Source organism: Phacochoerus africanus, chromosome 10, assembly GCF_016906955.1.
Source record: "Phacochoerus africanus isolate WHEZ1 chromosome 10, ROS_Pafr_v1, whole genome shotgun sequence".
NCBI lineage: Eukaryota > Metazoa > Chordata > Mammalia > Artiodactyla > Suidae > Phacochoerus > Phacochoerus africanus.
This window is the reverse complement of record NC_062553.1, coordinates 69,931,633-69,959,100: the sequence shown is the minus strand read 5'-3', so window position 1 is coordinate 69,959,100 and position 27,468 is coordinate 69,931,633. Positions and strand designations below refer to the sequence as shown.

At 39.0% G+C, this 27,468-nt stretch overlaps 1 long non-coding RNA gene across 3 annotated transcripts in view; it reads left to right on the top strand.

The window, feature by feature from the left end:
- Window positions 1-27,468, top strand: part of LOC125138158 (uncharacterized) — a 48,479-nt gene that overhangs the window by 16,524 nt on the left and 4,487 nt on the right. For 2 of the 3 annotated variants that reach the window (XR_007137589.1, XR_007137588.1), the window contains 2 exons: window positions 219-286; window positions 22,361-22,388. This is a non-coding gene — a long non-coding RNA (uncharacterized LOC125138158). Of the gene's footprint in view, window positions 1-218; window positions 287-22,360; window positions 22,389-27,468 lie in introns of those variants that run through there. The other variant, XR_007137590.1, reaches the window with a different exon arrangement.

Here is a 27,468-nt window from a genome sequence, read left to right as displayed (position 1 = left end):
CTATTTTGGAGCCCATATTATTCAACCCTGATTTCTATAGTTATACGCTTATTTTAAAAAATCAAATGAATTATTGAGTGATCTTTATTATTCTCTACCCTTAGAAAGTTTTGCTCTCCTTCAATATGATCTGCAAAATATTACCTATCACTTGTTATCTTGGAAAATAGTTGTGTGATTTTGCTTTCTCTAACCCAAATTCTTTATGTTCCCTTTAGGGAAGGAGGGCTCGGCCACAGTGAAAATAAATTCTCAGCATTGTGTGACAATATAAGGAATGCCAACAGTAAGTGTCAACTCCAATTTGGAGTGCAAGCTGGAAATTTCCTCATTTCACACTGTTACATCCTTTCTGTGGGTTACTATTAAACATCCCCTCAGAGCATTTGTTAGGGTTGTTACTGTTGACCTCTTTCATGCCCAAAATAACATGGGCTACACTCTTGCAAATTCTATGTATTTTTATTTCTCAGAAATTTTATCATTTTATGGATGGCAGATGAAAACATGTAATTATTATTTGATGGCATTTCAGATATTATAAAACCAGATGTGGAACTATTTATAAAGAGTGACTATTCTTTTTTATGGCTAAGTAATATTCAATTGCTATTTGCAATGGATGGACCTAGAAATTATCCTACTGAGTGAAGTTAGGCAGACAGTGAAAGACAAACATCAGATGATATCACTTATAGGTGGAATCTTGAAAAAAAAAAAGGATTAAAATGAACTTATTTTCCACCAGACTAACAAATTTTGAAAAACTTATGGTTACCAAAGGGGACAGATGGGGGGGGTGTGCACTGGGAGTTTGGGATTGGCATATACACACTGAGATATATGGAATGATTGGCCAACAGGGACCTGCTATATAGCACAGAGAACTCTACCCAATATTCTGGGATAATCTATGCGGGAAAAGAACCTGAAAGAGAACGCATGTGTGTACATGTATAACTGAATCTCTTTGTTGTACAGCAGAAACTATCACAACCTTATGAATCAACTATACTTCGATAAAACTTTAAAAAATGAGAAAAAGAGTGACTATGCCTGAGATACCACATTTACCCCATTAACAAGACCTTAGAGTAAAGCCACAATATGAAAAAGATTTTGCAATTTATTGCAAAGAACAAAGTGACTGATATTGTGGGAAAGCAATGGGAAGGGAGAGAGTAAAGATGGAATTAGAGGGTATGTGACCTTCAGCTCTCACCTAAGATGTTTCCTTCCTTTGAGGGAGCATTCCTTTGAACATGACCCATACTCATTTGTCTGCTCCACAGACTTCTGATCTTATCTGCTCACTGTTAGCAGAGCTGTGCACACCTCAGGTAACAAGTGGGAGGTGTGAGGTTCTACAGCTGCCAGCAGGTGTACGTTCATGTGTAATCCTCCTCAGAGGAAATTCTTTTCCCCGACCCTTAGTTTACCTGATTTCATCTGACCATGGTGCCAGTGAATTCCGTCTTTACCATTCTGATTTCCCAGAAATCTAAACAGGGGATCTGATTATCACCAGGCTAAGGTGGAGACTGTGATTTAAAAATTTCAGGAAGCCATAGGTCATCCCTGGTTCTAGGAAGCTCAAGTGTATCCCTCCGGTTCCTGGTCAATATCCTTCCAAAAGAAGTATTTGCAGAATATGTGACCTCTCTCTAAATTTCTGTATGGCTAAGACCCTACACCCTATTTTTCTCCCCTTCCAGAGTAGGTCATTAACCTACCTTTGTCTTACCCTCCGTATTTCACTTTTTTCTTCTCCTTATAAAGTAAGGAGTAGTAGTTAGACTTGTATCTTTAGATTGCCAGGAAAAGTGTTTATAGTCAATATATTGTCTTTATTAATATGCTTATAAACTTACTAGTCAACTTGACTTGCCTCCAGTCCTCTCCTGTAAACCCTAATCCTTTGCTCAAATATGCAGGACTGTCTGATTCCATCTTCTCTGAGCATTGACTTTAGACTCTGAAATTCAGGCTCTATAATGTGTAATATTCCTACCTACATAGCTTCTTCTTTTGGTGTTCTTAGGAGGGTGTTGCATTTTGGAGCATTCTACCATGAAATAAATAACAGATATTTTATAAAATATCACTCTCCCTGTCTTCAATCATTCTACTATAGTATCAGAATCAATATTTGACTAACATTTATTATTTAAATAAGATCCTTAAAACAGTTTTGCAAGAAGAAAGAGAAAAACATTAACAGTTCTTGCAAATAGCAATCAAAATGGCTCTCTAAAAATGGTTGTGTGTTTATTTCCAAGGAGATACTTAGTGTCAATCTTTAGCATAAGTAGTTGAATCTTTAAATGAGTGTCACTTTGTATTACCAAAGAGTAAAAGTCTAAAGGAAATTAGGAGCTTTTCAAACCTACTCCATGTCCCTTTTGGAATATACAAGTACCTTCCTGAACAACCATAGCATTTCCGGAAGCCAATACAATGATGACTCAGAAGGTGAAATACTCTAGGCCACAAACCACTTACACATGGATGTTTTAAAATTATGCAAAAGTCTTATTTTAAAAACATTTGTACAATTAAGATATATGTATATGAGTTAGTCACTATGCTGTGTAGCAGAAATTGACACAACATTGTAAATCAATATTTTAGTAAAAAATATATAATTTAAAAAAATAAAATAAATATATTGAGCAAAAGTCATTTAATTCCTAACTCATCCTGGCAATGTCTAATTTCACTGATTTCATGAAATGCTGTTCTGAAGGAGATTTTTAGATTCCAGATAGATTTATTACAATGACTTTAAACATTCTTTGGGGTTCACTTTCTTTGATGTCCTAAAGCAGAAAAGAATTTTATGTAAGGACTTCTTGCTAGTATGCATACTATTTCATTTCTTGCAGCTCTCTGATGAGCAAATTTCAGGGTATCCTACTTCAGCCATGACTCCACAGATTGTGGTCTGGTCCCTGGTTCATTTCTAAGATCTAATGGCTGGTTCAAATTTCTACGTATTTGATTCTGTTAATTATGTGGACACAGGCTTTGAGCAAAGAGCCTGACCGTATGAACTTAATGGACTATGTTGTGGTTGACTCAGTGGGCTTAGTAGAAGGTGATGAAAAACTAAACGGACAGCGGAGATCCAAAAGCAGCAACATAATACACAGCACCCAGTATAATATCTCTTTTGAGTTGTTACTCAATACACACTGATGAGTGATCCTGATAATCACCATGAAACTCTGATCTTCAAGTGTGAAAATATGTATTACAAATGACAAAGACAATTAGCCCATTCCTTTGTAGCCACTAAAACCTTCAGGGATATGAATGTCTGCATAAAATGCAGTGCTGATTTCCACCCCTAGAGGCAGACAGATTCACTTCGGAATATATTTGCTGTATGGTTTCTATACACCAGGCAAAAACTGGGAACCTAAAGATTTGGGTTTTGTCATTAAAGAGGTCATAGTCTAGGGCGAAAGAGACGTTTTATAAAGCCGATATTAATAGAGTTGCAAGGAGCTGTAAAGTTCATTTCCTACTTTAAACTACGTTTCATTCTTAAGAACCTCACTATCTAAAAACAGAGCAAAAATAATATTGGGTAAATTAATAGTGGGTGAATTGATAATATTACCCAACTTTAAAGGCTGTTGTGAGGTTTAACTGTATTATTATAGGTAAAGGGCTCAAAATATGTTTGGTACATGATGGCAATTATTAGCACATGTCATGGGAATGCCACATTCCTTTTGTTCTTTAGTCCCTGCACAGTCACAGCCCCCATTCAATTGACACCTACTACATACCACATATCTTACCCCAAGTAATGTTTTTTTAATCCTTTCAACAACTTTCTGAAGTAACTGCTATAGATCCTGATTTATAAATGGAAAATCTGGGAGTTCCCATCGTGGTGCAACAGAAATGAATTCATCTAGGAACCATGAGGTTGCGGGTTCTATCCCTGGCCTCGTTCATTGGGTTAAGGTTTGGCGTTGCTGTGGGCTGTGGTGTAGGTCGCAGATGTGGCTTGGATCCCACGTTGCTGTCGCTCTGGTATAGGCCGGTGGCAGCAGCTCCAATTAGATCCCTAGCCTGGGAACTTCCACATGCCGCGGGTGTGGCATAATAAGACAAAAGACAAAATAAAATAAAATAAAATATAAATGGAAAATCCAATATTCAGAAATTAAATGATTTTCCTAATTTGAGCTCTAGTAAATCCAGAGCTAAAAGGCAGTCTATACCTTTCTACTACACCATAGAGCCCCTTGAATAGAAATCATTAAAGGAGAATTGGGATTAAACTGCTTAGTTTCCCAGCAGTTCTATTCCCTGGGGAACTGGCTCTCTCAATCCACCCTTTCTTCTCTTTCAGAGCAAAGTTAGACATTGAGATAGAGAACCATTTATAGAGAACTGGAAAACTATACTAAGTCAATCCAAATGCATTTTTCTCACATTTCCTCCATTTTTAACACTTGGCCTGTAGAGAAGATGGAGTTTGTGGTCTTTGGTGAGAGGAGAAAAAGTATTTGAAAACTATACTTCTCTCATTCAGTGGTCAGTAGGAAAATCTATATTTCTAGGTGTTATCATGTCATTCCCAGAACACTATTAATAATTGCAATTCATCCCAAATCACTGAGCAGTCAAGAGACAACTGGACAAACATGGCCAATGATGAACAGGGATGGATGAGGCCACAAGGAAGAGGCAGGCCCAGCTTGGGCGAGACCTACACCTATGGCCCTGACCAGCCACTCTTTGTCTGTTTCCTCCATACATCCTTCTCATCTAGGTGAACAAAGTAAACTGTGTGATTAATTTGGGTGTTACTGAATGGGTATCTGTGTTTATTTTCATGGTTTGCAAACTTAAATATGTATGTAGGGTGTGTGTGTGTGTAGCAATACTCTTTTTTTATTAAGGTAATAAATGATTAAAATGATTAGATGATTAACTGTGTGCCAGGACTGTTTTATGCAGCCATCTATAAAACAGCTCTGGAGTTAGGTGTTATCATTACCCTATTTTCACAGATGAGGGAATTAAAGCTCAAGAAAACAAGGCTGGTAGAACATATGCAATCATAAGACTGGTAAAAATTAAAAGCCAGACAGCCAAATGCAGATCTTGAGCTTTTAAGTATTATGTTAGACTACGTCCCATGTTCCTTAGAAAATGTGAAAAATAATTGAGAAGTAAGTGTCATTCATAATTGCATTGCTAAGAGATAGCAATGGTCTGTTTTTATTTATTTATTTACTTTTTGATTGATTGATTGATTATCTTTTTAGGGCCACATCCATGGCATATGGACATTCCCAGGCTAGAGGTCAAATCAGAGCTGCAGCTGCTGGTCTACACCATAGCCACAGCAACATGGGATACAAGCCGAGTCTGTGATCTACACCACAGCTCACAGCAATGCTGGATCCTTAACCCACTGAGTGAGGCCAGGGATCGAACCAGCATCCTCATAGATACTAGTCGAATTTGTTAACCACTGAACCATAACAGGAACTCCAGCAATTGTCTGTTTTTAAAGTTTTATGCACATATGGATTATTATGTGGTACCAAGTTTTCATATTTTTCACTCGATATATCATAATGCACAAGTTAAGATATTTTAAATTGTTTGAACATTATGATTTCTTCATTTTCCATGGTAATCATCATTTATTAACAATTCCCATCTTTTATGTTCTCATTTTTATCATAAAAATATTACATTGATATCTTTGTATTTCAAGTTTTTTTTTAATGCAATTATTTAAGATTATCTTTTAGGGTATATTCCTAGAAGTCTAATTCCTATTCCAAAGATATGGTTTCATTTTAATTCTCCAGACTTTTCTGAACAAAAACTTATTTAGAACTTCCCATGAGACTTTCTATTCTTTCTGTTGACCCTTTATTTGCCCCTTTGAAGTGGCTTTAACAGCCCCCCAAATTCTGAATTTTTAGTCATTTAGAGTTTTAGGGAAAGTTAATTTCCAAATGGAGGCCAATATTTACTTCAGCTGATGCTAGTTTCACAAGCTGGTGTTTGCACTTCTTGTACTGTGTTTTCTTCCAGGTCATTTTACTCCTTAAATGTAGGTTTTAGATTGAGTGCTTCTGGATCAAGTGTTCTGTCTCTGCTGCCACTTACCCCAGAAAGTCTGGCTCTCCTTGGATTCTTTCCAGCCTCTCCCTTCTTGTCTTTCACATTCTCTCTGTTTCACAGTATTATTCAAATGTGGCTTCTACCTCAGTGTTCAACCAAGATCTTCTGCTTTCCTAGCTTCTTTGGTGGCTGAAGGCTTGTTTTGGGGTGGGGGGGAGCCGGGGGGGGGGCGCTGGGCAAACAGACAGTGCATTTGAGGACATGTGCTTGTCCTCCCAAGTCCCCTGATCTCCCCTGGGTGCTGGGCTCTGTGGCCAGGCTTGTACTTGGAGGTGTTGTGTAACACAGCATATGCCTAGGCAGGTGGGAAAGGGAAAATCTTCCAAAATGTCTCATGAGCATGACCCGAGAATAATTCAAAATCCTGGAGATAAGTAAGGCTGGGATTACTCTCAACACCATAACTCAACACTTAACAAATTCTTCGTGAAGAGATAAGCCCCACTTTTCGATTGCACACTTGGTGCTAAATCCACATTGCAAACAAAAGGTAGATTAGCACAAGTTATATCTAGAATCTAATATACAGCACAAATGAACTTTTCCATAGAAAAGAAAATATCATGGACTTAGAGAACAGACTTGTGCTTGCCAAGGGAGTGGGATGGACTAGGAATTTGGGGTTAATAGATGCAAACTATATCTAGTCACTTATGATGGAGCATGATAATGTGAGAAAAAAAATGTACACAGGTATGTGTGACTGGGTCACCTTGCTGCACAGTAGAAAATTGACAGAACACTGTAACCAGCTATAATGGAAAAAATAACAATCATTATTTTTAAAAAAAGAAAAAGATTAGCACAAGTAAGTTAGCTGGCAAACACAACTCAACTTTTTAATGAAAGGACTAGGAAGAGCTCAATGAGTTTCAAAGATGTTGGCCATGGGGTCCGCAGAAGATCCATCATTAGAGAACAATTGTATTGTCCATGACAGCTTCCTGTTTAGATTGAGGCTTTGCTACCAGCCTAACAGAAATAGAGGTCAAAGGAAGTAAAATCCTGTGAATCAAGCTTAGGATGAGACGTGTCAGAAACCTAGGGTCTAATCCTACCCTTGACAATGACTTTATATATTTGGATAAATTACTTTAACTTTTGTTTCTCAATAGCAAGTGCTAAGAGGGAAATTACATTATAATGGCAAATATTAACTATGAGAAAGATTACAAAACAATCCATCCAGGTAAAGTTCTTCATCTGAAGATGTGGAGATAGAAGTAAGTCACTGTTTAACTTTCAGCCCATGTCCTCTTTTTTTTTCTCTCTCGCTTTTTAGGACCACATCTGTGGCAATAGAGGTTCCCAGGCTAGGGGTTGAATCAGAGCTGCAGATGCCAGCCTATATCACAGGATCCTTAACCTACTGAGCAATCGAGGCCAGGGATCAAACCCCCATCCTCATGAATACTAGTCAGGTTCTTAACCCACTGAGCCAGTATGGGAACTCCCCCCCCCCCTTTTTTTTCCCATGTCATCTTTTAGGTATGTGTTCCAATATTAATATTTACAAGTTTTTTGAGATAATGAAAAAATAGTTGCTATATTCTAGCAGGGAACAGTTAAAATCATTCTAAAATGTTGGGCAACTGGTGGAGGCAATAACTGAGATCAAAGCCTCGTGAAGACATTAATTGGTGGCCTTGAATCTCCTAGGTTATTCATTGCCCCAAAAGAAGGAAAATGCAGACTCATTTGTGAACAAGTTGATGGAATCACAGAAAAGAACAGTCTTTTTAAAACACTTTTCAACGTTTCTCTTAATTCATTAGTGAAATGTCTTAACAAAGAAAGTATACTGACTGAGGTACAAGGGTCACAGTAGAGGGTAAGGGGCTATTCTAGGGAGGGGTGGCCAAGATTTTCAAGATTTATGACAAATATGACTTGTCTATGGCCAAAAGTTTGACCTCAGATAACAAAAACTTATTAAATACAATGGAATAGGATGTGCAATGTATTTTATTTAGCCTATTTAAATAGACTAAGTTAAAATATAAACCCCATTATGTAATGCAATATGCTAGCAATATGCTAGCAAAACAAAATCAAGCTTAGGATGAGATGCTTACCAAAGATGCTTGTTGTTACTGATAGAGGAGATCATTTCACTTCTAACTTGGTAATTAACTGTTTATTCTAATGTGAGAGAGAAAAATAGACCTGTAATAAATCCTGTCTCCAAGGATCCAGTAAATCAGTACATGGAAAACCATACTGAATAGGAAATCCATGTCTTTTTGCTTGACAGAGAAATAAGGCAGTAAAATATTAGGTTGCAGGTCTAGTTTTGCATTTTTGGTCTTCAGTTTAGAACTTCTAACTGGGTTATATTCTAATTTTTTTTAGGGCTGCACATACGGCATATGGAAGTTCCCAGGCTAGGGGTTGAATCTGAGCTGCAGCTGTCCGCCTACACCACAGACACAACAATGCAGGATCCAAGCCAAGTTTGCAACCTACACCACAGCTCACAGCTCACAATAATGCTGGATCCTTAACCCACTGAGTGAGGCCATGGATTGAATCCACACCTCATGAATACTAGTTGGATTCATTATGACTGAGCCACAATAGGAATTCCTATAAAAATCTAAAATTTTTAACCTAAGTCATTTTGTTAGTATTTGAAATGTTTTTCCTCTAGAAATAATGTTCTGAATGCTGTGTTACTTCACAGAATAACTGCTGTCCCAACACACCCTCAACACGCACACACACAAATCCATACTATTTCCAATTGCACATGCGAGGCGTCATGCTGTAACATAGATTTTGGTGCTAGAACATGGTAATAACCCACACAGCAATGGTTATAGGCTAAACTACTGGCCTTAGCAAGTGTGTTTAACTTCTATTGATTTCATTTTACTCATTTGAAGATGGAAATAATAACTTCCTCATAGGGTGGTTGTTGGTGAGCCTTAAGTTAGGCAAGGTAAACAAAAGACACTACAATAGCCTACAAAATGTTAATTATTAATGTACTCCAGGACTTTAGGGTTCAGCTTCTCTTTGGATTAAATCACCCTTTGTCAACTAGGGTGATAACCAAGTCCTGTTTATAGTGTCTCTATAGTGGAAAGTGCCCCATGTGTCAACAAGGGGCTGCAGCAGATCAAGAAGTGAGCCCCCAGCCGTGGTGCTGCTAGCCATCTGGCTAACAGAAATACATCTTCACTGCCTCATCTCCCTTTCCCAGCTGTAGTGATCACTGTTTCCCAGAAAGCAAAGTATGCATGTTCTCATTCCTGTTGGGCGGTATCCTATGTTTATCATATTATCCTTTTGTGTGTGTGTGTGTGTGTGAGTAGCTGGCTCTATTCTCTAGTTGTTTCATGCACATGAGATTTGTTTCTTTTATTAGATTCTAAACTGTTGGGAGGCAAGACTCATATTTTGCACCTGGAGACTCACTTACACAACTGTAGGCACAAAATTGTCACTTGAAATATGCTAAGTTGGAGGTCCCATGGTGCCTTAATTAGTAGGTTAAGAATCCATCTAGTATCCATGAGGATGTGGCTTCAATTCCTGGTCTCGTTTCTCTACCACTGTGCCATACCACCTTCCAAATATGAGGAAAGCTTATACACTTGGATGGTCTAATTCTGTGTTTTGATGTGGAAAGAACCCCACCTTCAATCCCTGGCGTAGGTCACAGATGCGACTCAGATCTGGTGTTGCCATGGCTATGGTGTGGCCCTAAAAAGCAAAAAAAAAAAAAAAAAGGTAAGTAGTGAACAGGAGGGCACTTGCCAGGTAAAGAGGATGCTATCATAGAGCTAGAAGGTGAAAATAGCCTTGTTGCTTCCAAGGCATGTGACCTAGATTACAATGAAGGAAAGGCAGTAAGATCAAAAGCACATGGAGGGGTGGTAATGACGACATAAAATGTCTATGCACCATGGCCATGGCCATGGCCATGCCGAAGGCCATTTGAGAAGGAAATCACTGATCAAAATGTTCAATAAAAGTAGTTACTCAAGAAACAGAGAAGTCCCATATATCAGAACTCTAGAAAAATAATTTTTTAGTGGGAAGAGAAGATGGAATCTAGTAAGAAAGTTGTTTTCAGGAGGGTAATTTTAGGTTAATTCTATACTGAGTAAATCTAAGGCATTATATCATTCAGGCTGCCAAATAGATGTCTAACTCACCTAACTTGTCATCAGCACCACCTACAATGGATGGATCATTAGCTCTGCTTTCCCTTTTTTAGCTGTGTTGACTTAGCTAAAAGCTGAAATCATAATTACCGTAGTTAATGTTTTGAATACTTACTATGTGCCAAGACTATTTCACCTGATCTGTATGGATTATTATATTTAATCACTGCACTAATGTCATGATTTAGGAACCACTGAGGAAATTACAGCTTGGAAATTTGAAATACCTCACCAAGGCTGTAACTGCTCACAAGCAGTGGAGCCAGGGTTTGAGCTCAACAATCACTATCCCCATATCAGTTTTCTCTACCACTGTGCCATACCACCTTCCAAATATGAAGAAAGCTTATACACTTGGATGGTCTAATTCTGTGTTTCTATGTGGAAAGAACCCCACCTTCCTCTAAATCAACATATATGCTGTCCTCTGCCCCAGATCCATTTTAATCATCCCTTATGCTTTCAACCCCCAACTGTTTGGTCTGTTGACTCTTCTTTCCTTTCTATTCCCCATGCTTTATTCAGTTGAAAACATTGCACAAGGGTTCATCTTCCCATTGGTGGTCTGCGGCTAATTTTGGTTATATGTTAGTGGGAAACACACAGTAAGAGGTCTGGCAAGTGAAGGAGCTGGGTTGGTTTCTTTTTTTTTTTTTGGTCTTTCTCAAGAACCTATAAATCATCATCCAAACAGTGCCTAATCTTCTGTCTGGCTTCTCACCAAGACTGTCTTTGAGGCTAGACATACCCAGGCTGGCTTGGGTCAGGGTGTGTGACATTCCCTCTCTGGGAACAGATGGAAGAGGAGCTCAAAGAAAATGGGAGATGCAACGTCTACCACGTGTTTACTGGGCCCCAGTCAAGCTACTCTTATGAATTGCTTCCTATGATCTTCACAGCAACTTCTTGAGGTGGGAAGCACTCTAATTATCTCAAGAGGCAACAAAGGTGGTCCTAGTTTTAGAAAGATGCCCACAATGCACCACTTTAAAGGACAGAACAAACATTAGGTTTACCTGATTTCAAAACTTGTGTTCTTTGTACTGTTTAGCCAAATCCCAAGGGCTGGGAGTTATCAAGGGGTAAAGATTTATGGGATTACTAACTCCCTGCATCATGAATACTTCTTGATAAATAAAAACTGTCTTTCTGTGAGCGATTGCTGGGTACCAGGCCCTTTGCTGAGAACTTTGCATGTGTTACTTAATTTAATCCCTCATGACTCTATGAAATAGGTACTGTTATGCTTATTAAATATCAGGCACTGTTCTAAACTTTAACATGAATTACTTCATGTAATCCCCATAATAACCTTATGAAGTAGCGAGCATTCTCATCCCTGTGTTAAAGATGAGGAAAGTAAGGCATAGCTTAGGTAGATCATTTGCTCAACATCACACAGCCATCAAGGTGCAGGGTTCACTGTGGAGACCATACTGCTGTGTTCACTGAGCTCAGCTACTTCTTAGCATTCAAGTTGCCACCAGAGCTCTCTTCCTAAAACTTGAAGACCTGCCATGATTTCTCATTATGAAACACATTCCGAAATATTTTGCTCAGCATTCAAGGCTCTTCACGGTTTGGCTTTCTTAACATTCTACCCTATCTCTCCTTCTTTTGATTAGCTGTTCCAGCTACTCTAGGCTAATTACCACCCCAAAAACTAGCCACTCATGATTCTTTTTGAAGACTATAAGACTCTTCTTTACTTTTCAAAATCCAAATCAATATTCAAGATACAAAATGGTTCTATCCCCACAAAGCCTTCATTGTTTTCTCCTCAACGAGCAACTCTCACCTTCTTTTGTGCTTGTTTATACCTACATAATATCATGTCTTTCACTCTGCCCTGCATTATACTGTAATGTTTGTTCCTCTCCACTTCAGATGAGAACCTGAACTTCTTGAGGTCAAGGACTGTGTTTTATTAATATCCCCATGCCCAGCATTTAGTATAGGTTGTTGGCATTCAGGAATCTTCTTGAATAAATGAATGTATAAGTAAGTAAAGTAAAGTATTTCATATGTTTTTAGCTTTGAGGGAAAACAGAAGATCTAAGTGTCATTGAAAATAAATTAAATTTCAGAGTAAATGAGAATTACTTCCATAGTACATGTGTGTTTCAGAAAAGAGTACAGCAATTTTTTCCACTTTTTGAGAAAATTGGCACATCAGAAATATGTTCAATGAGACTTTGATACAAAGGAGTTGTTCCTCAGTTGAGAGATGAATATAGTTGGCCCTGTGATGTTAGATGAAGCTGGAGAACACTGTTTTTTTTCAAACATTTTTTGAATAGAACTCAAGAAGCCAATATTGCATCTTGACCCCACAATCTCTTTGTTAGAATACCTTTCTAGCTACATTACTAATAGTGCAGGACTTCTCTTTGGGGAATATTTAAGAGTAACATAGGCAAATGCTTTTAGATGATGTTTGAAACCACAGCTTTTGCCACTCTTAGAATTCACCTGTAATTCCTGGCTCCTTGCCTTTGCTTTTGCTCTGTCCAAATGCTCTTCATCTTCCTTCCCATGCCCCCACCTGTCACCTTGCACCCAAATCCTAAGTCACAGAAGTCCATCTAAAATGTTCCACTCGGCATTCCCATTGTGGCTCAGCAGGTTAAGAAGTCAACTAGTAGCCATGAGGATGCAGGTTCGATTCCTGGCCTCACTCAGTGGGTTAAGGATCCAATGTTGCCTCGAGCTGAAGCATAGGTTGCAGATGGGGCTCTGATCTGGGATTGCTGTGGCTGTGGCGTAGGCTGGCAGCTGCAGCTCCAATTCAACCCCTACCCTGGGAACTTCCATATGCTGTGGGTATGGCCCTAAAAAAAAAAGACAAAAAAATTTTTTAATTAAAAAAAATAAGATGTTCTACTCTTCACAATCTCCTGTGCAATAAAAAAAAAAATAGCCTGGATCCCCAAGATGACTTTACAGAGCAGAGCCTGACTACCAACCCTGAGCTGTAAAGTGAAAGGGAAATGCACGTGGCCTTGCTTAGACAACGAATTTTAGTCTATTGATTAACCATTATTCTGAACTGGCATGCTATTCTTTCCTCCAAGAGGTCTTTCTGGGTCTCTCAATCTCAATGGGTTTTCCTTCATATGACCTACTTCTGACTCGGGTCTCTTCTCTTAGAAAAAGCTCAGCAGCAGCTTCTACTTGTTTGTGGGATTGGTCATCTCTCTCCCTCATTAGATGTAAGCTCCATGGGGCAAGGACCGTGTCAGCTTATTCAGCAGCAGTGACACACTGCCCAGCACATAACTGGCTCCCAATAAAGATCTGTTTCGTAAATACAGCTAATAGTAAGAATTTGGGCAATGACTGCCATTCGTTGAATAGTCATAATTTTTAGGAGTTGTGCTAAGAGTCTTACATACATTATGTCATTTAATCTCGACAACATATAATGAAGACACTGATACCATCACTATCCCATGTTATTTGGAAAAAATAGGTTTATAGAGCTTTAGTAACTTCTGCAGTGTCACACAATTCAAAGTTTATATTTTCAGGTCGAGGGTCTCCTCTCAGAAGTATGATTAGCAAGAGTGAGGTGCACTGTATCCACAGTTATACCAACTGAGAAATCTAGGATTTCTGCTAGTTGAGATCCTGATGCTAGAAAAGATAACCACGCCAAAGCAGGCCAATTTAATAATGACACGTCTGACCTCCCCCTGACCTTATGTAACTGCAACATTTACATTTTTGCCTCTATGTAACTGCAATAGAAACAAAGCCCCAAGCACTGCTTATAATTTTAAAACTATTATCTAAAGCTTGTGTAGTCAATTCAAGATGAGGCATGAACATGCTTTTGAATTATATATAACTCTTAAAGGGGCAATACAAGATTGTGTTTTTAGATTAAAGAATTGGTCTGGAATTCATATTTCAGAGCTACACATGATAATTCTTTTATTGCATGTTTGTTGTTAAACACCCCCTCACACACCACACAAACCTAGCCAAGAGTTTAAATAGCTAGCAGAGAATAATGTCTTTCTAGCTGTGAAGACATTTGTGCAATAGATTGGGGAAAGTATTAAATCAAAAGTCAGGGCACTGAGGCTCTACATCTGTACTGCTTCACATAGTAGTTGTCACCCACAGTGGCTATTTACCTTTAAATTTAAACTATTAAAAATTTAAGACACAGTTCCTTGATTGCACTAGCCACTAGCCCCATTTTAGGTGCCATTGATCACATGTGTCTAATGGCTACTGCATAAGACACAGATTTATAGAGAGTTTTCATCATGGCAATACATTCTTTAGCAGATTCATAACAACCAGGATCCTTTTCCACTATAAGCCTGACCTTGGAAAAAAAACAAGGACGGGCGCAATTATTCCATCATTGATCTGGATTTCAGCGAATTGCTTCTCCAACTTTGCTTTGGAAACATCTCACCTATGGAAACCTCACAAATACATAATTTATAATTGTGGTGGAAACACACTGAGCTTGGCATCACATGGTAGTTTCATTATCTTGATTTGAAAAGAAAGAGAAGAGGCCCCGTAAAATAAGTTACATATATTTAATAGTTGTATCACTGCAAACTGTAATGTCTATGTCGCATGTTGTAGTGGATTTGATCTCTCCAAAACTATGGTGAGTCTTCCAAAGAACTCCAAAATAATATTTTTTAAATCATTGTAAGTAGAGTCAGCCTTAGGCTAAAATTTGTATTCATTGAGCACTGTCTCACTTGGACTTCTTAACTTCATTCTTGCCCTCTTTCTAATTGGTGGTTATAACCTCTCTTTCTCTTAGAGAGCTGTATAAACAACCTTCCTTTAGGGCCAGTGTCTTCAATCTTACCAGGATGTAAGATCAAGGTGTGGTGTAGACTTGTTTGACCTCATCCCTCTGCGTTGTTCCAAATTCACCAGCTCAAAATGTCATTCTATCTTTTTGAGGAAGCCGATGTTTCATCATATTTCTCACCTTTAAAAATGAGACCTCTAGAACTCATTCCAGGTGTAGAGATGGTGATAGTACCCAGTGTATACATGCCTCAGAATTATCTGCCCAAGGGATAGAAGGAGGAAAACTTACCCACCAATATTCCCCAATATCTACTGGTTGTACCAAGTGATCAACTACCTTTCACTTCTAGGTGCCCCTATATCAGAGAAGTTCCAGAATATAAGTTGAGAGATGTAGTGTATAGTCAAGGCCAAATGCTACCAGATTCTACCTGCAGAGGACTGTATGCTGCAGGAACAGCTGGGTAGAGGGTGAGCCAGGGGATATGAGACAAGACACGGTCTAAATGAAATAACTACAAATTGTAATATGGAATGTATGTAACATGGAATGTGAAATGTATGGGGATACTTTCCCTGGGTATTAAAAAAAAAAAAAAAGTAAGCATTGTGGCTGAATTTTTTCCTGGCCCAAAAAAAAAAAAGTATAATTTATTTGTTTTGATACAGAATGTATACAAGGAAATGAAATGAGCATAGACCTGGGCAGGATTCCTTCCGCCCGATGTCCTGACTTGTCCTTGCAGCCCAGCTTTTTGATAGCCCTGCATAGCTACCTTCGGTCCCAGTTGTTGGTCTCCGAGAATGCAGCCAAGCAAAGTAGGTTGTGGTTTTATTGATAAAGTTCCTTATTCTCCTAATTTGATGGCTCACAGTGAGTCAATATGCGGTCTTTTGCTGGGCCTTTAGCTTATACCCTGTCATTTCAATAGACTGAAGCTGCCTGACCTTTAGTTGGTTTGGATCAGTGCCAAGGTTGATTCTCTGATGGCTAATGGCAAAGAGAGGGCAGCCAAGTTCATCACAGGCCAGAGAAAAAGCTTTGGATGGCACTGTTGATGGGAGGAAGCTAAGAGAAGCCAGAGAAGAGGAAGAAGAAAGGAATAGTCTCTCTCCTCAGCAGATAAGAAATAGCTGAGGTTGCGGGCTAGGCTTGCCATCGTGACTGTGTCAGACAGAGTGAGAAAGGGACAGTTACATGGTGAATTGAATCTACCAATGACCTCTTGAACAGGCAACCTTTTATCATCATTTCTGTGTTCTAGCACAGAGGTCTGCCTGCTCATCAGAGTTAAGGGCAGGCATGATGGTTGTTTTCAGGGAACTTACGAATAGTACCCCCTCATAATTTCCTGAAATGTGAATCTTGATCCAGTTAAGATAAGAAAATGTAAGTTAAATAAGAGACCAAAATCTCACCTTTACTAACAAGAAAGCTGATGTTAGAGCTTGTGTTTTATATCTGTGAGTAGGTGAACTTCCGAAACTTGATCCCCAGAATTAGGCAGATGAACCTACCCTGGCATAAAGTGGCTTGGAAAATCTCATTCTTCTCCTGTGGGGTAACCTTCCCATACCCAGGAGAGAGCACAGCAGATCATGTCCTGTAGGTGAGCAAGTCACTCCCCCGCGAAAACTGAGAGGGAAGTGTTAGGTCATACAAAGCCTGTTAATTTATTACAAACGCACCCACTTAAATAGGTTAGTGTTAGGTCATACAAAGCCTGTTAATTTATTACAAACGCACCCACTTAAATAGGTTAGTTTTCCTCTCAGAAGCTGAGACGTTGGACTGGTTAACCTCGCAATACCCCCTCTTCTTCTCCATAGGTAGATACCTCATGAGGGCGTAGAAGCAAGTTTACAGGTAAAATACCTGCTTTTCCTGAGCTGTACAACCTACAGCTCAACCTGTACCACCACCTGTGATCTGTTCTTTGGCAGTAGGTTAGGTGCCAGGTTCTTCACCTTCGTACATTATAACTCCCCTGGGTCAGTACTGAGATGGATCAAGAAAGGATATAATAAGGAAACTGACCTTTATGAAGGCAGTATTTTATACCCATTTTTTTACTGAATGGAAAAAAAATGGAGCTTTAAAGATGTTAAGCTCCATTCCACATTCCAATACTTCTAAGAAGTATATTTTATCACCTTTTTACATCCCTGAAATCACAATATGCTTACTGCTAATGGAAAACAGAGATTATTTGACTGACTTTTCCCTTTCTAAATGGTACATACAATAAGAATGTCATAGCCCATGGTATCTCAGATTCGATAAGTAGCTAATAAATGATGATCCTAGAATTTATCCTCTGGGTTGGGTGATTTAAAACCTTAGGTTATTTTCTGGCTGCAATAATATTCCCCTAAAATACACAAGCAGTTAAGGCACCATACATTTCCTGTTCTTTCCCCACCTCATTTCATTTATTGTCGTTCAATTTAGCGTTTGGTCTTGCTTGGCTCCATCTGTATAGAATTATGCTCCCCAGGAGCCAAGTTCCTTCTTTCCTTGTGAACTGGAGGCTGCTTAATGTGTTCTGTGAGGTAGACAGAGGAAACATGTTTGTTATCACAAGTTGAACTAACGGTGATTGAATGTTCCAGCAGCTGGGTCTTGTTAGAAGTTAAAAACTTGGGCTGTCACATTACTTTATGTAAACCCTACTTAAGTGGAATGTGAGGGAAAAGACTTGGGAACTTTTTTTATTGCTCAAGACTATTCTTTGTTGCAATTGAGAAATGTGGGAAATAACTGAAGTGATTAGTATTACGGTTGGTTTCTCAAGCCATACTTTGAAATTGTTTTCAATTAAATAAATCTTAAGTGTCTGCTTTGTGCAAACCATGAACTAGTTGCTTCAGGGGATAAGATATGCCACCTGCCATCAAGAATCTACATGATCTAAAAAGGGAACCGCTGAGTGCATGCCGCTGAATGACTAAAGGATGGGAGAGTAAGAGAGGGTCAGAGAGATGATACGGGGTTTTGAAGGAGGAAGAAATCACATGTGTATAAGGTGATCAAGAAGAGCATTGTAGAAGCAATAGTAGAGCTTTGAAAACTTGGGTAAAATTTTTCTCAAGTAAGTATGGGAGCGTGACTTCCAGTTTCCAACAATAGCAGGTTATTTGGATCCTGTCCCGCAAAAATAAATACATAAATAAATAAATAAATAAAAATAGTAAATAAAACATTAAGAAATCTTTCAATAATTGAGTAAAAAATGAATTGCTAGATTAAAATTCGAAGAACATCTGGAAATCAGGTAAATAAATGGAGTATGCAAGACCCCTTTGTCCTAACGAGATTTGTTAATTACCCCAAGTTTTTGTTGTTGTTGTTGTTGTTGTTTTGTTTTGTTTTGTCTTTTTGCCATTTCTTGGGCCACCCCGGCAGCATATGGAGGTTCCCAGGCTAGGGGTCCAATCGGAGCTGTAGCCACCAGCCTACACCACAGCCACTGCAACGCGGGATCCGAGCCAAATCTGCAACCTACACCACAGCTCAGGGCAACGCCGGATCCTTAATCCACTAAGCAAGGCCAGGGATCAACCTGCAACCTCGTGGTTCCTAGTCAGATTCACCGAGCCAGGAGGGGAATTTCTCTTACCCCAAGTTGAATGTCATTTTGAACACCTATGGATAATGGCCAGCCTAATAAAAGACTGCCTTGGATAAATTCATAACCTAGGAGATGGCACAGACAGGATACAGAAGAACCAGGTGTAAATTAGCTCATATTTCACTTTGGATAATAAAGCATGGGTAATATTAAACCTCAACCTAAGATTTAAGGTGACAATTTGGAGCCCAAACCAAGGTGGAGAAAGGCGAGGAGCAGCACATGGTCATGCGTGCTAGCAAGTTCAGTACACTCTCTTCGCTCTTGGTAAGAATAAGACCATATCAAGGCGGAAACTGAGAATGTGTAAGGGTGTGCGTGTGCACAAGTGTGTGTGTCAGTGACACTATAAAGTGATACTTTGCCTCTAGCTATTACTTTTTTTTTTTTAAGCTGGTAACTTCAATGATAAGAAATATGCTTGCATTTGTAATTTTCTCAAATTAAGTCTATGGCCATACCACGCCAAACATGTCTGAACCTGTCTGTAATTTTCTCAAATTAAGATGGCAGGTGAATATTTAAGTAAAAAGTATCTAGTTGAAAGTTTTACCCCTGTCACACATCTTTCCTGTCATGAGATAATTTCTCTTATTCTAATAGTACTGAGTATTGAGTGTTGAGCCATTTCAAAGAATTTCTGTCTTCAAAATACACTAATCAGGAGTTCCCGTCGTGGCGCAGTGGTTAACGAATCCGACTAGGAACCATGAGGTTGCAGGTTCGATCCCTGCCCTTGCTCAGTGGGTTAACGATCCGGCGTTGCCGTGAGCTGTGGTGTAGGTTGCAAACGCGGCTCGGATCCCGCGTTGCTGTGGCTCTGGCGTAGGCCTGTGGCTACAGCTCCGATTCGACCCCTAGCCTGGGAACCTCCATATGCCGAGGGAGCGGCCCAAGAAATAGCAACAACAACAACAATAACAACAACAGCAAAAAAAAAAAAAAAATACACTAATCATGGGACTCCCTTTGTGGTGCAACAGATTAAGGATCCTGCATTGTCACTGCCTTGGCCCGGGTCACTGCTGTGGTAGGGGTTCAGCCCCTGGCCAGGAAACTTCCACATGCTGCAGGTGCAGCCAAAACAAACAAACAAACAAACACTGATCATGGGTCAATGTCCTCTGAGAACTTGTAATCAAAAAAACAAATTTTCTCAGAGGGTATGGCAGATATTTTCTCTCCATTATTTGGACAATTGTCAGGTGTCACATATTTGGTGCATTCATGTTAAGAGCCAGGCCATTCGTTATTTGAAATACAAATATAAAATACAAAGTTGGGTTTTTTTCTTTCGGTCTCCATTGCTGGATCGTCTTTAACTTTCTGACCTCTAAACGCTGGCATGTACCCACCTCCATCCTGTGTGACCTCTTCTCAATTTTATCTACAGTCATGACCTACATTAACCTCTCTCCTTCCACAGCTCTAATTACCACTGGTATGCAAACCTTGCATGTCCAAGAAAGACCTCGAGTTATATTCTGATGCAAACTTACTTATTCCTCATCTTTATTTAGTACATAGCACTACCATTCACCGAATTACTAGGACCAAAACTGTATTGCCTGTTTTTGGTTTTGTTTTTGAAGTCCAATAAGTACTTATTGAGTGTCTACTTTTTGCACAGGACCATGTGTTGCCTGTTTTAATTCTTCACTATTTTTTTTTATTTTTACACTCTGCATCAAATCCACTAGAAAATCCTGTTGACTCTATCTTCAGAAGATACCCCTCCTTCAATATTTCTCATGACCCCTACTGCTACCTCTTTAGTCCAAAAAAGGTAACTACCTCATATGAACCACGGGAACAGCCACCAAGCTTGTCTCTTTGCCTTCGCTATTGTTCTCCATCATCGGCATCTATTTTCTACATTCCAGCCAAGTGATATTTTGTAAGAAAACAAAACATTTCACTCTCTTGCTTTCATGCCTTCAATGGCTTCTCAATTCCACTACATGGAAAATCTAAAATATTTTCCATGGCTGCAAAGTCCTTTACTTTTTTTTCTCTGGCCACCTTTCCAGCTTCATTTCTAAGATACCCCCCTCTCATGTATTCCATTATATCAACTTTTCCCCCCGATTGTTCCTACAACTTGTCACTCAAGTTTTTCAGGCATTTTGCTCTTGGTGCTTCCATCTGCCAGGAATGTTCCTCCACAGGATATTCACATGGATTGCTCCCTCATTTTATTCACTTTTCTGTCCAAAATCACCTCCTCAGAAAGGTCTTTCTGAAACATCCTAGCAGTTTCCTTGACCATTGATTTTTTTCCCTTGGCCTTTTTCATTTTTTTTTTCTGATATAACTATCAGAATATATCCTAATATAACCTGATTTTATATGATATATGTGTTCATTTGCTTTGTCTTGTCTCCTCCACTATGACATAAACTCCATGAAGACAGAGGTTTGCTGTTTCCTCCGTTTATAGAAATAGGCCATGGATGCATACAGTGCCTATCTGTTGACTTATTAAATGAATGAATGAATAAAAACATACCAGGTCCTTAGGTTGCATGAAATGGAATTTTCATGTACTAATAGGCTTCAAGTTGTCTTGGTCTAAGATAGTGAAATATTCTATTTTCTCCCCATTTTCTAGAATTTGGCTTTGGAAACTGGTTAAACTTAAATGATATAGTTCTTTATTCATTCAACATAACAAGATTACTAAATCTCTTTGCCCTATTATAACTGTTTGTGGGGATAATAGCAGTATCTACTTCATAAGATTGTTGTGGAGAGTAAATAAACAGAAAAATGTTACAAGGAACCTGGCATATAGTAAGTGCTCAATAAATATTATCCATTACCATTAAAATAATATTGTTGTACTTTATATTTTAAAAAAATTTTTCTATTGAAATATAGCTGGTTTAGAATGTTGTGTTCTTGAGTTCCCATCATTGTACAGTGGAAACAAATCCAACTAGGAACAATGAGGTTGCAGATTCCCTCCCTGGCCTCACTCAGTGAGTTGAGGATCCAGTGTTTCCATGAGCTGTGGTGCGGGTTGCAGACCTGGCTCAGATCCTGAGCTGCTGTGGCTGTGGCGTAGGCTGGCAGCTGCAGGTCCGATTAGACCCCTAGCCTAGGAACCTCCACATGCTGCAAGTGTGGCCCTAAAAAAAAAATAAGAATGTTGTGTGGGTTTCTTGCCTGTTCCACAAAGTGATTCAGTTATACACACACCAATATATACACATACATATATCATTTTCCATTGTATTTACTACAAGATACTGAATATAATTCCCTGTGCTATACAGTAGGTCCTTGTTGTAGAGATTATCACACTAAGTGAAGTAAGTCAGACAAAATGATATCACTTATATGTTGTGAAATCTAAAATATGATACAGATGAATTTATTTACAAAACAGAAACAGACTCATGGAAAACAAAGGGAAAGGGAGATATGGATAAATTATGAGTTTGGGATTAGCAATTAGGGTATTAGGTATTTATTAAGTGTTGGTTTTCCATGTTTTAAATCAGTACTTCTCAATGTTGTTGTTATATTGTTTGTTATCATTATTTTTATTACTCTGTCTCCTAAAAAGAGACTTTCTAATTTTTTTTTTTTAAGTTCTCCAGCCCAGGGATCAAACCCAAACCCAAGCCACAGCAACGACCTGAGCTGCTGCAGTGACAAAGCTGGATCCTTACCCTGCTGCGCCACAAGAGAACTCCTCAAAGAGACTTTGTAAACATGATTTTCCTAATCAACCCCCACTCCTCCATGATATATTAAAATCATAGATACATCAATTCATGAACTTTAGCTCTTTGGAAAGTCATGAACCAATATAATATCTAAGACTATTTTATTCTTCAAGCATCAATTTTTTTTGTCTCTTTAAGGATACTATCACTCTCATTGAGGTTGCCTATATTAATGCAACTCTGGGTTGTCATACTCAGTTCCCATAAGAAATATCTATAAATTTTAACCCATATAAAGGGAGAAGTTGGCAAAAATAAAGCCAGAGGGAGTTACATCCTAGTATTTAAGCAAACCAGCTGGGAATAAACTTCATGAAATCCAGTGCTGAGCCAGAACCCTATCTGCCAAAAAGAATAGGGTTAACTTTCCCCTAATTCTCCACTTCCTTGAAAATTTTTTCCACATTGCCTTATCATGATGCCTGTGATTCTACTACTGTATTCACTTTGAGAGGCTAAGGTTTCTCTGACTTCCAAAACCCACTCACTAGTAAAGTCTTACTACCTCAAACTCCCACTTACCTTTCAAGTCTCAGTTCCCACATAGCCTTCCTCCCTCCCACTCTTGCCTGGGCCCCTGGCTCTCCAGCTCAGTTGCAATCAGTCTCACCAGGCTCTCATTCCCCCTCTCCACCTGCCTGAGTCCCCACTATGTATCCAGCCCCTTGTAAATTATCTTAGAATGTTGTGTGGAACAACACAGAGGTCAAGATAAGAGAGCCAAGGATGCTGGTGGGGGTAGGTAGCGATTGTAAATAGGGTGGTGGGTAGACTTCATTGACAAGTGGGCATTTGAACAAAGCTGAAGAGGTGAGTGAATTGTCTATGGGGATATCTGAAAGTAGTATATTCCAGGCAGAAAAAAACAGCCAGTCAAAGGCCTTAAAGCAGGCATAGGTATGAATTGTTCAAAGATCATTAAGCAGGTGATGTGTCTGGAAAGAGTGAGCAAGGAGGACCTAGCAGGAGATGAGGTCTTATTTTTAGCGAGGGTACTAGGGACTGAATGTATGTGCCCACCCCTCGACCAGATTCATGTGTTGAATCACTAAGCCTTGATATGACTGTATTTGGATATAGTACTTTTACAGAAGTGATTAGATTCACTGAGGTCCTAGGGTAGCGTTCTGATCTGATAGGGTTAGTGTCACTATTAAGAGACAGCAGAGCACTCATTTGTCTCTCTCCCCCACCACACAAGGATACAGCAAGAAGGTGGCCATCAGCAAGCCAGGAAGAGCCTGCTCACCACAACCCGATGGGGATGGCACTCTGATCCAGCCTCCAAAGTGGCACCAGGCTACGATATTTCTTTATGGTAGACTCAACAGGGGGGAGGGGGAGGGAATGGAGAAGGATGGATAACATAAGCCCTGGTGGATCATTTGTTAAGAACTCTGGCTCTTCTCTAAGTGAGACAGAAAGTGATTGGAAAATTTTGAGTAAAAGAATGACAATCTGATTTATGTTTTCAAAACACCATCATGGCTGCTGTTTTGAAATAGACTGCGGGGGTATGTGTGGCAGGAGAGAAGCAGGAGTTGGATTTGGTAATCACGGCATCTCCAGATGAGATGACGCTAGCTCCAGCCATACAGGTAAGAGTTGAGGTGTTGAAGAAGCAGTCAGATTCTACATATACTTTAAACGTAGATTCCGCAGGATTTTCTGACATCATCATCATCATCATTCTCATCATATGCAATGTGTGGGTAAAGAGAGTCAAGAAAAACCCAAGATTTTGGTCTGAACTATTAGAAGGATGAAGTTGCCATCGACTGCAATGGAAAGTTGCAGGTAGGAGAGTTTGTTACGGATGATCAAGTGTTCAATTCTGGACATGGGAACTTTGAGACATCTATTCAATATTCAACTGGAGATGGTCAGTAGGAAGTTAGATGTACAAGCCTGGAGTTCAGAAGAGGGTTCAAGGGTGGAGTTATAAACTTGAGAGTCATTGGCACATCAGTGACATTTAAAATCATGAGAATGGATGAAATCACCAAGGTCTGTTCTTTTTCTTGTTCTTCCTTTTTAGTTTCCTTGTCTCCTCATCTACTCATTCTGCTGCTTCTGCATTTTTCTAGGGTCAAAGTGGGAGTAGAGGAAGATAGAAGAGGGCAAAAAAATTTTTTTTCTTTGCTAATTGATGCATTTGTAGTTGTTTCTTGGCTGACACTTGCTGGTTATGCATTATTTTATAGCAGACTACACATGTCAGCTTTTTATGGGTATGTTCTCCAAATGTCCTTATGCAAAATAGTCTGCACTTTTGCATTTCTTGATTGTGGGAGGGAGTAGGGGGAGAAGAAGTGCAACCCTCAACAGACGTCTTATGAACCACTTGCTCCAATTTCTACTGCTTTCTGCTGTTGTTTCCTCAATCAAACAGGAGACCCTTTATGGTCTCTTAAAGATAAGTTATGCCATTGTACTTATAACAAAAATATATACACATAGGAAAATAGACCTAAAGGAGATGCACTAAAATGATGGCAGAAATTATGTTAATAATGGGAGTTGGGTAATATTTTCTCACCTATTATCCGAAATATAACATGGTTGAAGAAATATCATTTTCAGCAGAGAACTATATGTATGTAGCATTTTTATATAAAAGTATATATAGAATATTTTGAAGTTATATTTAGTATGCTTTGTATATAGCACAGATATGTATAAAAATATAAAAATAGATAATTATATACATATATTTAAAACAAAAATGCTACCTACTTAGTTTTTACTTAATATATATACATACACAAAGACACACGCAGATGCCACTAAGGAAATTTTTAGTGAATTAACAGTACTAAAAATAATGCTTTCTTCATGAGAAGAAACTGAAAGAAAATAAAAATACAAATGGAAAGTACAAAATAAATATTTTGCAATTTATTGTACAGCAAAATATTTATTTTGTAAATATCTCTTTAAAAATGTTAAGACCAGTAAGCAATAGAAAAAAATTTCCAAGAAAGCAAAATATAAATGGTTGGGGATAGGAGTTCTCATTGTAGCTTAATGTGTTATGAACCTGACTAGTATCCATGCAGACTCGATCCTTGGCCTTGCTCAGTGGGTTAAGGATCCGGTGTTGCCGTGAGCTGCAGTGTAGGTCACAGATGCAGCTCAGATCCCATGATGCTGTGGCTGTGGCCTAGGCCTGCAGCTCTAGCTCCAATTAGACACCTAACCTGGGAACCTCCACGTGCCGTAGGTGCAGCCTTAAAAAGGCAAAAATAAATAAATACATCGCAAGGGATAGGAAGAAGTGTAAAGAAGCACAATACTCTCAGAATTAGAGAGCTACAGACTCAAACAATGAAATGGCAGTTTTCACCTGTCTGTCTGGCAAAGGTAAAAAAATTGGATAGGAGCATGACTCAGGAAGTGGAGAAATAGGCATTTTTGTAGTTTAGTAGAGGGAGTTTAAACAGGTGCAAATTCTTTGGAAATGTTTTGGCAAATGCTTGTCAAAGTGTAAAATACACATATCCTTTGACTCAGAAATTCCTGTTCTATAAATTTATCCTACAGATAACTTGAATAACATGTACACAGACAAACACACAAAATACAGAAAGGTTCACTACCACACGATTTACCATATTTTTGAAAAGTCTAGAAACGCCTAAATGTCCATCAGAATGAACTGGTAAGCTAACAATGCTACATACCTGCAACAAAACATTCTTCCTCCACTCCCCACCCTGAGAAAACCAGTAAATCGATGTGCTGATATGAAACGATGCTTCAAGTTTTGTTATCCAATATGCTGGTGCATTCAAAGAACATTTTTGAGAATATATACCCACCGAAATTGCTAAAAATCACTACTTCTAGGGGTGAAAACCAGACAACTCAGAAAAATTGAGTTTTCCCTTTTATAAAAACTATATGACTCCTTATGCCATTTGTGTTTTTACCATGCACATGTTTTCCTTCAGTTAAGTGTAACATATGTACATACTTGCTGATGTGTGTTTCAGTCCATGGACAAGAAATAGCAAAGTGAATAGAATGATATTATGGTGGTAGTATGGATCCTTTTTTGATCCAGAGGTATCATGATTCGGATGATTCCAAGAGAGCTAAGTGAGAGCTGTGTCCATTTAATGTGTTTTGAAGCAAATATTAAAAATAATAGATACTTTTCATGAAGAATCTAATTAATGGTCTTTCTTAATTATTCATGAGGGATCCATCCCATCTGTTGAGATTTGCGTTTTAGAACAATGTCTTTGCAGTGAATTAGGCTGATGGGAGTAGGGTCAGCCAGGAGTCATGGAGACCAGTTAGGAGGCTATTTTAGGGATACAGGTGAAAGTTTGAGATGCCAGAACTAAGGTAATGGTGGAGGGAAGAGAAAGGGGGGCTAGATGAAGGTTGGAAAGAGTGTAGAAATGGCAGCAGCTGAAGTCTGGCTGGATGTGAGGCAGAGGGGGAAGGTCAATGTCTAACCCTCGGTCCCTGGCTTAGGGAGGTGGATGAACTATAGCGTAATACAATGGAAAAATAGGAAACAGTAGGTTTGGAGAAGATAATGAATGCATCTTCTTCGCTTTGAGCTCCCTCACCTATAGGGTTGGCCACAGTCGTGGGTAAATGCGTGTTTCAGCGTGGAGGGCAGTGGTGAAAGATGGGGGCCGACAATTCCTTTCAGCAGTGACAATGATTGAGTCTCGAGGGCAGAGAGAAACCTCTATGTGAATGACGAGTCTGGAAGGACAATTTGGCTAAACTAAAATTATGGTAGAGATTTTGCTGGCACCAAGAAGAAAATGCAGAAGCCAGGCATTGGTCCAGACCAAGATTAGAGTGTCTGATGATGCAGTGAAAGTAGGCTGATAGAGTTGGCAGGGAGTGGTAGGGAGGATGTCTTAGACAGCCTAATGAATTACATGTCATGGGGAAGAAATGCACCTCACCCAGAAATACACAGAGGGTCTCTTTTTGGAGATTTTT